Below are 17,323 nucleotides of genomic sequence, written 5' to 3' on the forward strand. Positions count from 1 at the left end.
ATTTGTCACTTAGCTGTGTGATCGTGGTTGAGGTACTTAACTAATCTGAGCTTTAGCTTCCTTAGTTATGGATGGGGATGATGATGTTTACCTTATGGGTTGTTAGGAATATATATATATATATATATATGCGTGTGTGTATATATGTGTATATGTGTGTATACACTGTATGAAACACTGTGTGTATACACACACACACACACACACACACACACACAGTGTTTTATGTAGTACCTGGCTCATGGTTAGCCAGCCAATAATTATAACTGCTGTTACTGCCATGACCATCACCATCCTGTGGGTTACCCTACTGTTATTACTACTAGGTAAGCAACTTAAAGACTAAGTTCTTCTCCCGTTGCGGAGCAACAGGCTCCGGACGCGCAGGCTCAGCGGCCATGGCTCGCGGGCGCAGCCGCTCCGCGGCATGTGGGATCTTCCTGGACCGGGGCACGTACCCATGTCCCCTACATCGGCAGGCGGACTCTCAACCACTGCGCCACCAGGGAAGCCCTTAAAGACTAAGTTTTTTTTATCACCTTTACTTTTCTTCTGTCATCCCAATTCCCATGTTTGTTTTAGTTTTAATATTTCTGCTATTAAGTACATTCTGTTCTCACTTGTAGTCCATCTCCTTTGGTTTCCCCAGCCACCTCTTGGTTGGCTAAAATTTATCTTCTAATAGTTTCCTCAAGGAGGGAATCAGAGGAACAATATGCCCAGGGTTTCCAAATGTTCTTTTCTACGTTTTTATACTTAAAGGACAGCTTGGCTGGATAGGACGCCCTTGGCTCGCTTTTTGTTTGTCTCGTGTGTGTTATGGGTGGTGCTGCAGTGTCTTCTCATAGTGTGTGCTGCCGAGAAGAAATCCAAGGCCAACTTGATTTTTTTCTTTTGTAAGTGACTTTATCTTTTTGCCTGGTTGCTCAGAGGTTTCTTTTATTCCACCAGCTTTATTGAGATAAAATTGACATATAGTATTGAGAAAATTTAAGGTGTACAATGTAATACACATATATATTGTGAAATGATTATCACAATAAGCTTAGTTAATGCATCCATCACCTCACATAATTACGTCTTTTTGCGTGTGGTGAGAACATTCAATTAGAAACCTTCAAGTGTATAATACTGTATTGTTAAATATAGTCACCACACTGTACATTAGATCCCCAGGACTTATTCATCTAATAACTGAAAGTTTGGACCCTTTGACCAATTTCTCCCCATTTCTCTCAGCCCCAGCCCCCGGCAACCACCATTCTACTCTCTCTTTCTATGAGTTTGGCTTTTTTTGTTTCCACATATAACTGAGATCATACAGTATTTGTCTTTCTGTATCTGACTTATTTCACTTAGCATAATGCCCTCAAGGTCCATCCATGTTGTTGCAAATGACAGGATTTCCTTCTTTCTCATGGATGAGTAATATTGCATTGATATATTTCAAATTTTTGTACCCATAAAAAATATATAAAATCACATTTTCTTTATCCATTCATCTGTCAGTGGATGCTTTGGTTACTTCCATGTCTTGAATATTGTAAATAATGCTGGAATGAACATGGGAGTATAGATATCTCTTCAGAATAGTAATTTCATTTCCTTTGGGTATATACCCAGAAGTGGGATTGCTGGATCATATGGTAGTTCTATTTTCAATTTTTTTGAGGAACTCCATCCTGTTTTCCATAGTGGCTTCACCAATTCACATTTCGCACCAACAGGGCACAAAGGTTCCCTTTTCTCTACCTCCACACCAACACTGTTGTCTCTTGTCTTTTTGATAATAGCCATTCTAACAGGTGTGTGGGGATATCTTTTGCATTTCCCTGGTAATTAGTGATGTTGAGTACCTTCCCATGTATCTGTTGGCCATTTGTGTATCTTTTCTGGAAAAATATCTATTCAAATCCTTTGTCCATTTTAATTGGATTGTTTGTATTTTGCTATTAAGTTGTATGAGTTCCTTATATATTTTGCATATTAACTTCCTCTAAGATAGATGGTTTGTAAATATTTACTTCCATTCTGTAAGTTGACTTTTGTTTTGCTGATTGTTTCTTTTGCTGTGCAGAAGATTTTTAGTTTGATGTAGCCCCACTTGTTTATTTTTGCTTTTGTTGCTTGCTCTATTGGTGTCATATCCAAAATAATTGTTGCCAAAACCAGTATCAAGGAGCTTTTCCCCTATGTTTTCCTCTAGTATTTTACAGTTTCAAGTCTTATGTTTAAGTCTTTAATCTGTTTCAAGTTAATTTGGTGAGTGGTATAATATAGGGGTCCAATTTCATTCTTCCGCATGTGCATATTCAGTTTTTCCAACACCATTTATTGAAGAGACTATAATTTTTCTGTTGAGGATTCTTGGCTCCCTTGTCAGGTATTAGTTGACTGTATATGCATGGGTTTATTTCTGGGTTCTTTATTCAGTTCCATTGGTCTGTGTGTCACTTTTATGCCAGTACCATATTGTTTTGATTACTATTGTGTTGTAATAGAGCTTGAAATCAGGAATCATGATGCCTCCAGCTTTGTTCTTATTTCCCAGGATTGCTTTGGGTATTCAGGGTCTTATGTGGTTCCATATGAATTTTAGGATTGTTTTTTCTATTTCTGTGAAAAATGCCTTTGGAATTTTTAAAATTAATTAATTCATTAATTTATTTAATTTTTGGCTGCGTTGGGTCTTCGTTGCTACTCACGGGCTTTCTCTAGTTGCAGCAAGCAGGGGCTACTCTTCATTGCAGTGCATGGGCTTCTCATTGCGGTGGCTTCTCTTGTTGGGAGCACAGGCTCTAGGTGCGCGGGCTTCAGTAGCTGTGACATGCGGGCTCAGTAGTTGTGGCTCGCGGGCTGTAGAGCGCAGGTTCAGTAGTTGTGGCGCACAGGCTTAATTGCTCCACGGCATGTGGGATTTTCCCGGACCAGGGCTTGAACCCCTGTCCCCTGCATTGGCAGGCAGATTCTTAACCACTGTGCCACCAGGGAAGCCCCCTTTGGAACTTTAATAGGAATTGCCTTGAATCTATAGATGGCTTTCGGTAATATAGACATTTTAACAATGTTAATTATTCTAATTCACATACAAGAGATATTTTTCCATTTATTTGTGTCTTCATCAATTTATTTTTATCAATGTCTTATAATTTGTCAGTGTACAGATCTTTCAACATCTTGGTTAAATTTATTTCTAAGTATTATTTTTGATGCTATTATAAGTGGGATTGTTTTCTTTATATCTTTTTCAGATAATTTGCTGTTAGTATGTAGAAACACAACTGATTTTTGCCTGTTGATTTTGTATCCTGCAACTTTACTGAATTTGTTTATTAGTTCTAGTAGGTTTTTTGGTGGAGTTTTTAAGATCATATCATCTGCTAACAGAGACTATTTTACTTCTGCCTGTCTGATTTGGATGTATTTATTTATTTTTCTTGCCTGATTGCTCTTGCTGGGACTTCCAGTACTATGCTGAATGGGAGTAGTGAGAGTGGAAACTCTTTTCTTGTTCCTGATCTTAGTGGGAAAGCTTTCAACCTTTCACCACTGAGTATGTTAGCTGTGAGTTTGTCATATATGGTTTTTATTATGTTGAGGTATATTCCTTCTGTACCCAATTTCTTGAGAGTTCACTTCATGTTCATTTATCATGAAAGAATGTTGAATTTTGTGAAATGCTTTTTCTACATCTATTGAGAGAATCATGATTTGGTGTATCACATTTATTAATTTGTGTATGTTGAACAGTCTTTGCATCCCAGGGATAAATCCTACTTGATCATAGTGTATGAACCTTTTAATGTGATGTTGAATTTGGTTTGCTAGTATTTTGTTGAGAATTTTTGCATACATATTCATTAGTGATATTAGTCTATAGTAAACTTTTCTTGTAGTGTCATTATTTGGCTTTGGTATAAAGCTAGTGCTGGCCTCATAAAATGAGCTTGGAAGTGCTCCCTCTTTTTCAGTTTTCTGGAAGGGCTTGAGGAGGATTGGTATTAATTCTTAATCTGTTCAGATTTTCTTTCTTTTTTTTTTTTTTTTTACAATTTAGATTGGTTTAATCTTGAAATATAATCCAGTAGGACTAAAAACTAAACATTTCACGTCCTGTACCAAACAGTAAAACACTCGAAGGCCGTCAGGATCCTTTGACTGATTAACATCAATAAGGGAGCCTATTTTTGATGTGGTGAAAGAAATGTGTTCATCTCCAATTACAATTTCAAGCTCCTGCTGGCCAGCCCTGTCAGAGGGAGGCCACAAAGCATCATCTTCTTTTGTAATTTACTGTCATCAATAATTCTCTTCAGTTCTTCCATTACACTCTTGTGTACATAAGCCTCCCTTCTGATCATGACATCATTTTTATAATTGCTGTTGTTGGCATATCTTAAGTTTTCCATCTGGCCAAAACTCCAACTCCAGAAACTCGTGTCCAAACTTGCCCTTGTGCCCTACATAGTAGTGTAGGTAGAAATCACTGGCTATAGCCATCCTTGTCCCCGAAAAGCCTGCCAGAGGACCGGCTGACGTGCCTCCAGGCACCTGGCCCAGATTTTCTTTTTCTTCATGATTCAGTGTTGGTAGTTTCTATATTTCTAGGAATTTATCCATTCTTTTAGGTTATCCGATTTGTTGGCATGTGATTATTTATAATAGTCTCTTATGATCCTTTGTATTTCTATTGTGTCATATTTAGATTTCATTTCTAATTTTATTTGAGTCTTTGCTCCTTTTTTGGGGGTGGGTGGGTCCATATGGTTTATTGAATGGATGGATGGAGAGAAAATGATGATGAGGAGCAGCTGCCAACTCAAGAAAAAATCTCTTGGTTATTGAAGTCATCCAGGCACAGCAGAGGGACCAGGGTCAGCCTTCCCTGGCTCTCCAAGGGCACTGCTGTCAGGACTCAGAGCCAGCTAAAGGGGATGCCAAGCCCCCAGTCTCAGTGCTTTGCCCCTGATCTCTCATGCTGAGTGAACAGTTCTCCTGTGATGCTCTGAGCAGGCAGCAGGGAGCTCTTCACATGGAGACCTCACTGTCCATTCTCTGCCCCACTGGTGTCCATGAACAGTAGGAATCTTGGGGAGAAATACCAGCAATCCCAGATCCCACGTCACCCCAAGGTCACTGACTCATGGGACTTCCTCAACAATCTCCAGATCTAAGGCTGACCTGTTATCTGGGAGCCAGGCATGCCTCTTGGGGGCACCATGTTGCATCTGTGGAGTCTACTAAGCAAAGGCACTGTCACAGGGTTTCTACCTCCCACCGAACCGACCTGAACTCGTTCCAGTGTGAGATCCAAATATAGATGTGTTGACTGGTTTCTGCCAAGAGACTCCTTAACTTCAAAGACAAAGTGAACCCTGCAATCTGGGCGCTAGCCTGGTCACCATATCACGGAGGGGGGCAGCAAAGGCCTGAGCTCTGAAGGGAATGGCAGGAGAAAAAAGGTAGTGTGTGAAAGTTCCAGGGTTTGGAAGGGACAACTGGGCCCTTCAAACATGGAAAAATGTCTTTCAGTAACTCCTCTCCCTGTACTATCGATGACCAGGGCACAGGCAACCCATGATCACTGAGTCTTTGCTCTTTTTTCTTAGTCTAGCTAAACGTTTGTCAATTTTATCTTTTCAGAATACCGTCTTAGTTTTGTTGATCTTTTCTATTGTTTTTCCTGTCTATATTTCGTTTATTTCTGCTCTGATCTTTGTTACTTCTGCCATCTTTGGACTCATTTAGTTCTTTATTTCCTTGAGGTGTAAAGTTAGGTCATTTATCTGTGATCTTTCTTTTTATCTTTTAAATGTAGGTGCTGTTGCTATACATTTCCCTCTTAGAATGGCTTTTGCTGCACTCCATAGGTTTTGATATTTTTTTGTTCTGTGTTTCCATTTCTATTTGTTTCAAGATATTTTTTGATTTCTTTTTTGATGTCTTCTTTGACTCATTTGTTCAGGAGTGTGTTGTTTAATTTCCACACATTTGTGAATTTTCCATTTTCCTCTTTTGATTAATTTCTAGTTTCATACTATTATGGTTGGAAAAGATACTTGGTATGATTTCAGTTTCCTTACATTTGCTAAAGCTTATTTTGTGACTTAATATATGATCTATACTGGAGAATGTTTCAGATGCAATTGAGAAAAATGTGTATTCTGGTGCTGTTGGTGGTATGTTCTGTATGTGTCTCAGGTCCATTTGGTCTAAGGAATAGTTCAAGTACAGTGTTTCCTTATTTACTTTCTGTCTGGGTGATGTAACCATTGTTGAATGTGGGGTATTGAAGTTCCCTACTATTATTACATTGTTATCTATTTCTCCCTGCAGTTCTATTAATATTTGCTTTAAATATTTAGGTGCTTCAGTGTTGGGTGCATATATACCTACAATTGTTATATCCTCTTAATGACTTGGTCTCTTTATCACTTGGTCCCTTTTTACATAGCGACCTTCTTTGTCTCTTGTGACCAGTTTTGATTGAAAGGCTATTTTATCTGATATAAGTATAGCCACTTCTGCTCTCCTTTGGTTACCATTTGCATGGAACATCTTTTTTCATCCCTTCACTTTCAACCTATGTGTGTCCGTAAAGCTAAAGTGAGTCTCCTATAGGCAGCGTGTTGTTGGATGTTTCTTCTATCCATTCAGCCACTTTGTGTCTTTTGATTGGAGAATTTAGTCCATTTACATTTAATGTAATTATTGATAGATAAAGACTTACTATTACCATTATGTTATTTTATGACATTTTTAGTTATTTTGTTCCTTTCTTCCTCTCTTACTGTCTTCCTTTGTGATTTATTTTTTGTAATGGTATGCTTTAATTCCTTTATTTTTTCTGTAACTACTAAAGGTCTTCGTTGTATTTTTTGTATATGTGTGGCCACCACAAGGCTTACATAAAACATCTTGTAAGATATAACGTCTATTTTAAGCTGATAACAACTTACTTTCAATTGCATATAAAACCACTACTCTTTTACTCTCTCCTCCCCACATTTTATGCTATTGATCTTTTTATCTTGTGCATCCATTAACAAATTATTGTAGCTTATATACTGTATATAATTATAGCTTATACATATTGTAGCTTATTTATTATTGTAGGTTATTATAGTTGTTTTTAATATTATTGTTTAACTTCTGTGCTAGAGATAAAAGTGATTTACACACCATGATTACAGCATTTGGGTATTCTGAATTGAACTATATAATTACCTTTACCAGTGAGTTTTATACTTTTATGTATTTTTAAGTTGTCACTTAGCATCCTTTCATTTCAACTTCCTTTAGCATTTCTGTAAGGCAGATGTAGTGATGATGAACTTCCTTAGCTTTTGTTTGTCTGTGAAATGCTTTATCTCTCCTTCATTTCTGAAGGACAGTTTTGCTGGGTATAGTTTTCTTGGTTGGCAGTTTTTTGCTTCTAGCACTGTGAATATTTCATATCAGCTCATTCCCTCATGGCCTGCAGACTTGCTGCAGAGAAATCTGCTGATAGCCTTATGGGGGTTCCCTTGTTCATGATAAGTCATTTTTCTCTTGCTGCTTTCAAAATTTTCTCTTCATCTTTGACTTTTTACATTTTGATGATGGTGTGTCTCAGAGTGATCTTCTTTGGGCTGGTCTTGCTTGGGGTCCTTGGGATCCTTTGAGATTCTTCTACTTAGATGTCCATATCTCTTTCTAGATTTGGGAAATTTTCAGCTATTATTTCTTTAAATAATCTTTCTGCCCCTTTCTGTCTTTTCCTTCTGGGACTCCTATGTTGTGACGATTCATTTGCTTGAAGGTGTCCCATAATACATATAGGTTTTCTTCCCTCGTTTTCATTCTTTTTCCTTTTTGTTCTTATAATCGGCTAATTTCAAATCATCTGTCTTCAAGTTTTCTGATTCTGCTTCATGATCAAGTCTATTGTTGAGGCTCTCTAAAGAATTTTTCAGTTCTGACATTGTATTCTTCAGGTTCAGGATTTCTGTTTTGGTTCTTTTTTATGGTTTCTGTTTCTTTATTAAACTCATTTTGTTCATGTATTGTTTTCCTGATTTTGTTTAGTTATCTGTGTTCTTGCATTTCATTGAGTTTCCTTTTTTTTTGTGTGCGGTATGCGGGCCTCTCACTGTTGTGGCCTCTCCCGTTGCAGAGCACAGGCTCTGGACACACAGGCTCAGCAGCCATGGCTCACGGGCCTAGCCACTCCACAGCATGTGGGATCTTCCCAGACTGGGGCACGAACCCACGTCCCCTGCATCGGCAGGCGGACTCTCAACCACTGCGTCACCAGGGAAGCCCTCACTGAGTTTCTTTAAGATGATTATTTTGAATTCTTTTTCAAGTAATCTGTAGGTCTCCATTTCTTTGGGGTCAGTTACTGGATCTTTATTAATTCCTTTGATGGTGTCATCTTTGCCTGATTCTTAATGATTCATGTAGCCTTGCATTGGTATCTGTACATTTGAAGAAGCATACACTTCTTCCAGTCTTTACAGACTAGTTTCCATAGGTAAAAACCTTCTCCTGTCTGTTCCCTGGGCTGATGGACTACCTCTGAAATCTCGGTTGTGCTGGGTTAGACCCAGTTATATGGCTGTTGCTGGGTCTGTAGTGGGATCTTCAGTTGGCAGGCTTGTTATCAGGGGCTGGGACAGGTGTGGATCCTGTCTCGTCTCTGGGTGAATGGGACTGCCTCCAGTACCTTGTTCAGTAGGGTGTTCTGGGATAAGGATCCTCTTCAGGTTCCACAGTTGGGTCCTTAGACAGCAGGTCTATTACTAGGTGTGCAGGGGGCATGGCTCCCACTAGATCCCTGGGAGGACTGATGCCTGGTCACTGGATGGGCCCCTAGGTGGGCAGGACTGGCCCTGGACCATGGCTGAGAGGGGCTGGAATGGGGCCCCAGGGTTGTTTGAGATTCTATAGCCATGTTTGAGGTCTGCAGACCTGGCCCTGGAGGCACAGATGTGTATGTCTCCCACCAGGTCCCTGGGCAAGTTGGGCTCAGTGGTGTGGACTGAGGCTGGGAGGACCTGGAACTGAGTATATGTCCTTTTCAGAGTCTCTTGGAGCACAGACAGTAGTGTGTACTACTGGGTCCTTTGCTGGCAGGTCTGCTGGTGGACTGAAGCTGTGTTGAGGTTGGAGCCCAGTACAGGGTCCTTCTGGGGGTTCAGACTGGAGAGTCTCCCACTGGGGCCCTGGACCCTAAGGACTGCTGGCAGATGGAGGCTGTGAGGAGTTTAGAGGCAAGTATGGGGCCCTTTCTGGATCTCTGGGGGTATAGACAGGTATTTCTCCTGCAGGATCCCTGTGCTAGCAAGACTGCGGACAGTGGCTGGGATGGGCTGGAGCCCAATTACAGGGCCTCTTCAGAATCCACAGTCTGACTGAGTTTGGGGGCTTACCTCCAGGGGCTCCCAGACTGTGGCCAAGAGGGGCTGGACCTGGTTCACGGGCCAATTTAGGGTCCACAGCTGGGACCGAGGGCTGTATGTGTATCACCTGATGCTCGGGCGAGCATGGCTCCTCCTGGGTCCTTCGGCATGTGGTGCTGGAGACAGGAGGACCAAGCCAAACAGGGCTGTAGTCAAGTTCTCGGGGGCACAAAGCTGTTTCTGTTTCTGTAGCGGGGAGCATGGTTGGTAAGTCAGCAGCATGGGGCAGACCTGCCTTCTCAAAACACCTCTCCTTGGTCTTGGACTTCACAGTCTCCTACCTGGATCCCAAAGCTCCTATGAAGACACTTTCAAAGCTCCTGTGAAGGCACTTTTGTCCGTGGCTGGATGCCAACTTATTGTTGTTGAGGCAGGGGTATGATCAAGGGATATCTTGTTCAGCCATTTTGCTCCAAAGCATTCTTTTTTTTATCTTTAAATCCACTAAGTCCTAGGATATGTCTCAGCGTTGACTGCTGCGGTTGACATTCCCTGGTATGTAGTGTGCCCTTTAATATGAACCTCTAAGACTTCTATTTCAGGCAAGTTTCCTTGAATTATACTTTAAAATACTTCTTCTGCCCTGTTGTTTTATTTATTACTATTTTTAAATTTAACAAACACTTGGACATTGCTTGGAATATGCCAGGCACTGTTCCAGCCTCATAGCAAATTTTAACCCACTTAAACTTCCTAACAGCCCTATGGAGTAGGTACTAACATTATCCTCATTTAGTGACGGGGAAACCAAGAAAGAAAGTGGTTAAGAAACTTGTCCAAATTCACATTCGCTTCATTGACATGAAGTCAAATACTTCATTTTCTTAACCGTTGTGCCAGGCTGGTTTTCTTCTCTCTTGGTGACTCACTTTGCGTATAAAGTACGATAGCTCTCCTTTGACTGTCTCCTATTATTTTCTCGCTGATGTTTTAGAATACTTTATTTCTGCTTGTGTTCACCTTGTCTAGTTTCTTATAGTGAGTTCCAGCGTATATTTTCTTTGTTGATTTCCCACCATTTTCATCTTAATTTCTGTGATTTTTTTTCTTCTTTCCTGACTTTTTCATATTTCATCTCTTCCTGTTATCTTGCCATCACATTCTTGAGTTTTTGCATGTCTGCTTTGTTTTCTTCCTTCAAGGAGATGATGGCTTCATATATATTTTTAAATTTGTGGTGAAATATTGGATCATAATTTTCATGTATTCCCTGATAACGTTTTTAGTGAGTGTTATTCATCTCTTGGTAATTTTGCTGCTCTTTCCCTCATTTTTTTCTTATGTTGTTCTTTGGATGCTGTGTGCTGGCTTCCCCTTTACTATTCACCACTGAAAGGACACAAGATAGGTATCTGCTGGTGGTTCATATGGGAGATGGTGTGGGGAAGGGGCTATGCTTCATGGCTAAACGCACTCTTCTTTGCTGTTGCTGAGAGTGGTTCCTGCAAATAAGTTTTCTCTGGGTGATAGTTTGTGATGCTCTCCCTCTTGCCTTTCTGAACCAAGTGGGCAGACCCCAACAGGTAAATGGGCAAAAGAAGTTAAATACAAAAATGTTCAATTTCACTACTGTTCACTACTAATTGACATTAATTTCTTTATCAAAGCAAATTCAGCTGGAAACGGTGAGATATTATTTTTATGCTAATTCAGTGTATATGGGTATTCCATATACACTGCTGCTGTGACTTAGATTGTCTTAAAACTTTTTTTGGAAAGCAATTCAGTGTGAGACATGACGCCAAAATGTTTAATCATGTTGATCCAGTATTTTCACTACTAGAAATCTATCTCCCCCCAGAAGTCTAAAGTACAGAAGGAAATACACCACCAAAAAAGATATTCACACCGTTCACTTACTAATCTTTCTTTCTCCACTGATGTATGTGGATTCCTTTGCAATATATCAATATTACATTCCTGTATGTGATGGGCTTGCCCTGGGCCATCTACTCTGCTTCATTGCCCTGTCGCACTCTACTCTTGATTGGTAATGACCTTTTGACATTCAATTTGTTTTTCTCTCTGCCCTGTATATTTACTGTAGATGTGAAAAATGGGTTTGATGTTATCCGAATAAACCTTCATTTTGTGTATTGCTGGACTGAATATTCTAAGTGGTGAGCACGTATATTCTCGGTTTCTGTGCTGTCTTATTCAACACACGCTTTTTCAACACACACACATGGGAGCACATGTATTTTTGGTTTCTGTGCTGTCTTATTCAATACATGCTTTTTCTCATACTATACACTAGCTTTTAAAGCTTTTCATTTTTTGCCCCCAATATATTTCCTTTCTTCCTTTCTCTTTTTTCTTTTCTCCACTCCTCCCCTACCCTGTTTATTAGTATAGATTTGGGTAGGTCTAGTGATATAATTAGAAAGCAAATAAAAGATTGAGTTGTGAGGAGACATTCAAGATGGCAGAGGAGTGAGACCCGGATATCGCCTTCTTCCCCACAAATACATCAGAAATACATCAACATGTGGAACAGCTCCTACAGAACACCTGCTGAATGCTGGCAGAAGACCTCAGACCTCCCAAAAGGCAAGAAACTCCCCACGTACCTGGGTAGGGCAAAAGAAAAAAGGAAAAACAGAGACGAAAGAATAGGGACGGGACCTGCACCAGTGGGAGGGAGCTGTGAAGGAGGAAACGTTTCCACATACTAGGAAGGCCCTTCGTGGGCAGAGACTGCGGGAGGCGGAGGGGGGAAGCTTCGGAGCCGCGGAGGAGAGCGCAGCCACAGGGGTGCAAAGGACAAAGCGGAGAGATTCCCGCACAGAGGATTGGTGCCGACCAGCACTCACCAGCCTGAGAGGCTCGTCTGCTCACCGGAGGGGCGGGTGGGGGCTGGGAGCTGAGGCTCGGGCTTTGGAGGTCGGATCCCAGGGATACGACTGGGGTTGGCTGCATGAACACAGCCTGAAGGGGACTAGTGTGCCACGGCTAGCCGGGAGGGAGTCCAGGAAAAAGTCTGGAGCTGCCGAAGAAGCAAGAGACCATTGTTTCGGCGTGCGTGAGGATAGGGGATTCAGAGCACAGCCTGAATGAGCTCCAGAGACGAGCACACACCGCGGCTATCAGCTCGGGCACCAGAGACGGGCATGAGATGCTAAGGCTGCTGCTGCCACCACCAAGAAGCCTGTGTGCGAGCACAGGTCACTGTCCACACCTCCCCTCCCGGGAGCCTGTGCAGCCCGCCACTGCCAGAGTCCCGGGAACCAGGGACAACTTCCCCGGGAGAACACATGGCACGCTTCAGGCTGTTGCAACGTCATGCCAGCCTCTGCCGCAGCAGGCTGGCCCTGCATTCCATACCACTCCCTCCCCCAGGCCTGAGTGAGCCAGAGCCCCCGAATCAGCTGCTCCTTTAACCCCATCCTGTCTGAGTGGAGAACAGACGCCCTCAGGTGACCTACATGCAGAGGCGGTGCCAAATCCAAAGCTGAACCCCAGGAGCTGTGCGAACAAAGAAGAGGAAGGCAAATTTCACCCAGCAGCCTCAGGAGCAGTGGATTAACTCTCAACAATCAACCTGATATACCCTGCGTCTGTGGAATACCTGAATAAACAATGAATCATCCCAAACTGAGGCGGTGGACTTTGGGAGCAAGATATCACAAAGAAAGAAAACTACAGGCCAATATCACTGATGAACATAGATGTAAAAATCCTCAACAAAATACTAGCAAACAGAATCCAACAGCACATTAAAAGGATCATACACCATGATCAAGTGGGGTTTATCCCAGGAATGCAAGGATTCTTCAATATATGCAAATCAATCAATGAGATACACCATATTAACAAATTGAAGGAGAAAAACCGTATGATCACCTCAATAGATGCAGAAAAAGGTTTTGACAAAATTGAACACCCATTTATGATAAAAACCCTCCAGAAAGTAGGCATAGAGGGAACTTACCTCAACATAATAAAGGCCATATATGACAAACCCCCAGCCAATATCGTTCTCATGGTGAAGAACTGAAAGCATTTCCACTAAGATCAGGAGCAAGACAAGGTTGCCCACTCTCACCACTATTGTTCAACATAGTTTTGGAAGTTTTAGCCACAGCAATCAGACAAGAAAAAGAAATAAAAGGAATTCAAATCGGAAAAGAAGAAGTAAAGCTGTCACTGTTTGCAGATGACATGATACTATACATAGAGAATCCTAAAGATACTACCAGAAAATTACTAGAGCTAATTAATGAATTTGATAAAGTAGCAGGATACAAACTTAATGCACAGAAATCCCTTGCATTCCTGTACACCAATGATGAAAAATCTGAAGGAAAAATTAAGGAAACCCTCCCATTTACCATTGCAACAAAAAGAATAAAATACCTAGGAATAAACCTACCTCTGGAGACAAAAGACCTGTATACAGAAAACTATAAGACACTGATGAAAGAAATTAAAGATGATACAAACAGATGGAGAGATATACCATGTTCTTGGATTGGAAGATTCAATATTGTGAAAATGACTCTACTACCCAAAGCAGTGTACAGATTCAGTGCAATCCCTATCAAACTACCAATGGCATTTTTCACAGAACTGGAACAAAAAATTTCACGATTTGTATGGAAACACCAAGTAGCCAAAGCAATCTTGAGAAAGAAAAACAGAGCTGGAGGAATCAGGCTTTCTGACTTCAGACTATACTACAAAGCTACAGTAATCAAGGCAGTATGGTACCGGCACAAAAACAGAAATATAGATCAATGGAACAGGTTAGAAAGCCCAGAGAAAAACCCACACAGATATGGTCACCTTATCTTTGATAAGGGAGGCAAGACTATACAATAGAGAAAAGACAGACTCTTCAATAAGTGGTGCTGGGAAAACTGGACAGCTACATGGAAAAGAATGAAATCAGAACACCCCCTAATACATACACAAAGATAAACTCCGGATGGATTAAAGACCTTAATGTAAGGCCAGACACTATTAAAGTCTTAGAGGAAAACCTAGGCAGAACACTCTAGGACATAAATCACAGCAAGATCCTTTTGACCCACCTTGTAGAGAAATGGAAATAAAAACAAAAATAAACAAATGGGACCTAATGAAACAAAGGCTTTCGCACAGCAAAGGAAACCATAAACAAGACGAAAAGACAACCCTCAGAATGGGAGAAAATATTTGCAAATGAAGCAACTGACAAAGGACTAATCTTCAAAATTTACAAGCAGCTCATGCAGCTCAATATCAAAAAAACAAACAGCCCAATCCAAAAATGGGCAGAAGACCTAAATAGACATTTCTCCAAAGAAGATATACAGACTGCCAACAAACACATGAAAGAATGCTCAACATCATTAATCATTAGAGAAATGCAAATCAAAACTACAATGAGATATCATCTCACACCAGTCAGAATGGCCATCCTCAAAAAATCTAGAAACAATAAATGCTGGAGAGGGTGTGGAGAAAAGAGAACCCTCTTGCAGTGTTGGTGGGAATGTAAATTGATACAGCCACTATGGAGAACAGTATGGAGGTTCCTTAAGAAACTAAAAATAGAACTACCATACAACCCAGCAGTGCCACTACTGGGCATATACCCTGAGAAAACCATAATTCAAAAAGAGTCATGTACCACAATGTTCACTGCAGCTCTGTATACAATATCCAGGACATGGAAGCAACCTAAGTGTCCATCGACAAATGAATGGATAAAGAAGATGTGGCAGTATATACAATGGAATATTACTCAGCCATAAAAAGAAACAAAATTGAGTTATTTGTAATGAGGTGGATGGACCTAGAGTCTGTCATACAGAGTGAAGTAAGTCAGAAGGAGAAAAACAAATACCGTATGCTAACACATATATATGGAATCTAAAAAGAAAAAAATGGTTATGAAGTACCTAGGGGCAGGATAGGAATAATGACGCAGATGTAGAGAATGGAGAATGGACTTGAGGACATGGTATGGGGGAAGGGTAAGCTGGGACGAAGTGAGAGAGTAGCATTGACATATATACACTACCAAATGTAAAATAGATAGCTAGTGGGAAGCAGCCGCATAGCACAGGGAGATCAGCTCGGTACTTTGTGACCACCTAGAGGGGTGGGATAGGGAGGGTGGGAGGGAGTTGCAAGAGGGAGGACATATGGGGATATATGTATATGTATAGCTGATTTGCTTTGTTATAAAGCAGAAACTAATGCACCATTGTAAAGCAATTATACTCTAATAAAGATATTTAAAAAAAATTATTGAGTTGTATCAGCAGTTTGCTTACTGCAGCTTTCCTTGCCAATGTATTAAAAAGCCTTTAAAAATTTGGACCAATTATATTGCATTTGTGCCCATTATGAATTCAAGATTTAAAAGGCTATAATTATTCTCTAAGGTTTCCGAAGTCCTTTGGACTACTCCAACTCAGATTAGTGGAGACTGGATAGATTAGATAAATGCATAGCTACAAGTTCTTATTTCACTTAATTTTGATGTGTGATACTTGTTGATAAATAGCTATTTGTAGGAATCTGCATTTCTTGTAATGGGTTTGATAAATGAATTGTAATAGTATCTACAAATAAGTTAATTATGTGTGAATTTTAACGAACTTTTAGGCCTCATGTTTTGGGGCAAATCCGTACATCATCCTCTTCCCCTGAGATAGCAAAAAGTAGTTGTAGACTGAGAACAATTTTGTCTTGTTTCTTGCTTCCTTGCAAAGACAGCACTAGATACATCGTGTACAATCATTTCTTTATTCTGTGCCTGCTTTGGATTCTTATATGTACTTGGAAGAATTTCCCCCCCAGATTGAATTTTTTCCTGTCTGCTCATTTTCCCAGGACTGCTCTTTTTGGGCGATAGAAAGCTTTTCCAGTGTTTTGACACAGGCAATATGTGCTGCCTAGGGTGGTACCTTAAATAGTGCATTACATTAAAATTTGTTTCTACATTACTTCCTAAGAGTTCCTGGGCAGTTTTCTTTGGCTGTCAGGAGTATTTAGAGAGAGGACGGGAAGAGGGCTAAGGTTCATGGCACCTACTGCATCAGCCCCGCTGAGCTCTTGTGCATATGGTGGTGCCTGCCCACCTCAGGAATCAAGAGTAAATTGCCTCTCACCTCTGATTCTGTGGCCAGGTGCTGTCCAAAGACCTTCCCCTGGATTTCTGAGAACTCTTAGGGGAGGGGGGATACCCTTCTGTTCTCCTTGCCCCCTGGGATCCTCTGTTTGCCTGGCTCTGTGTCTAGTTTTTCCATGCTAGTCTGGATGAAAATTCAGCTCCTCTCTTTATTCCCTCCCACCATCCTCCTCACATACTCTTCATGAGGTGTGATATTTTTTTAAAAAAATATTTATTTATTTATTTGGCTGCGCCGGGTTTTAGTTGTGGCGTGCGGGATCTTTAGTTGTGGCACGCAGGATCTTTTTAGTCGTGGCATGTGGGAATCTTCCAGTTGCGGCACGCATGCAGGATTTAGTTCCATGACCAGGGATCGAACCCTGTCCCCTGCATTGGGAGTGTGGAGTCTTAACTGCTGGACCACCAGTTAAGTCCTCATTAGGTGATATTTTAATAGCTGCTGCTGAGCCACTGGAGGAGGAAAGAGTGACATACATTCTCCCTGGCTCCTCCCTTCTGTTTCTTCCTTTTGCCTCCTGAAGCTTCTCAACATTTCTTTTCAAGAGCAAAGCCTGCCACTGAGTCTCCCCTCCAAGCCTGACAGCTGTGTCTTGTCCTTGGGGTTCATTGAGCTTCTTGGACCTGCTGGTTTATAGTTTTCATCAAATTAGTAATACTTTCGCCATTATTTCTTGCTCACAGGTCTACAGGTCAACTGCAGATTGATTAATTGAGGAGGGACGTGTCCTCCTTTAACTAGTGCTCTCCAGGATAT

The 17,323-nt window shown here is 41.0% G+C and overlaps 1 protein-coding gene and 1 pseudogene across 2 annotated transcripts in view; one reads left to right on the forward strand and one right to left on the reverse strand.

The window, feature by feature from the left end:
- Positions 1–17,323, forward strand: part of VWA3B (von Willebrand factor A domain containing 3B) — a 252,388-nt gene that overhangs the window by 95,317 nt on the left and 139,748 nt on the right. The gene's annotated exons all lie outside the window — the stretch shown is intronic.
- Positions 3,969–4,500, reverse strand: LOC309833458 (protein mago nashi homolog 2-like; annotated as a pseudogene). The gene has a single exon. The product of its transcript is annotated as a protein mago nashi homolog 2-like (transcript).

This window comes from Grampus griseus (assembly GCF_964374135.1).
Source record: "Grampus griseus genome assembly, chromosome: 15".
Taxonomy (NCBI): Eukaryota; Metazoa; Chordata; class Mammalia; order Artiodactyla; family Delphinidae; genus Grampus; species Grampus griseus.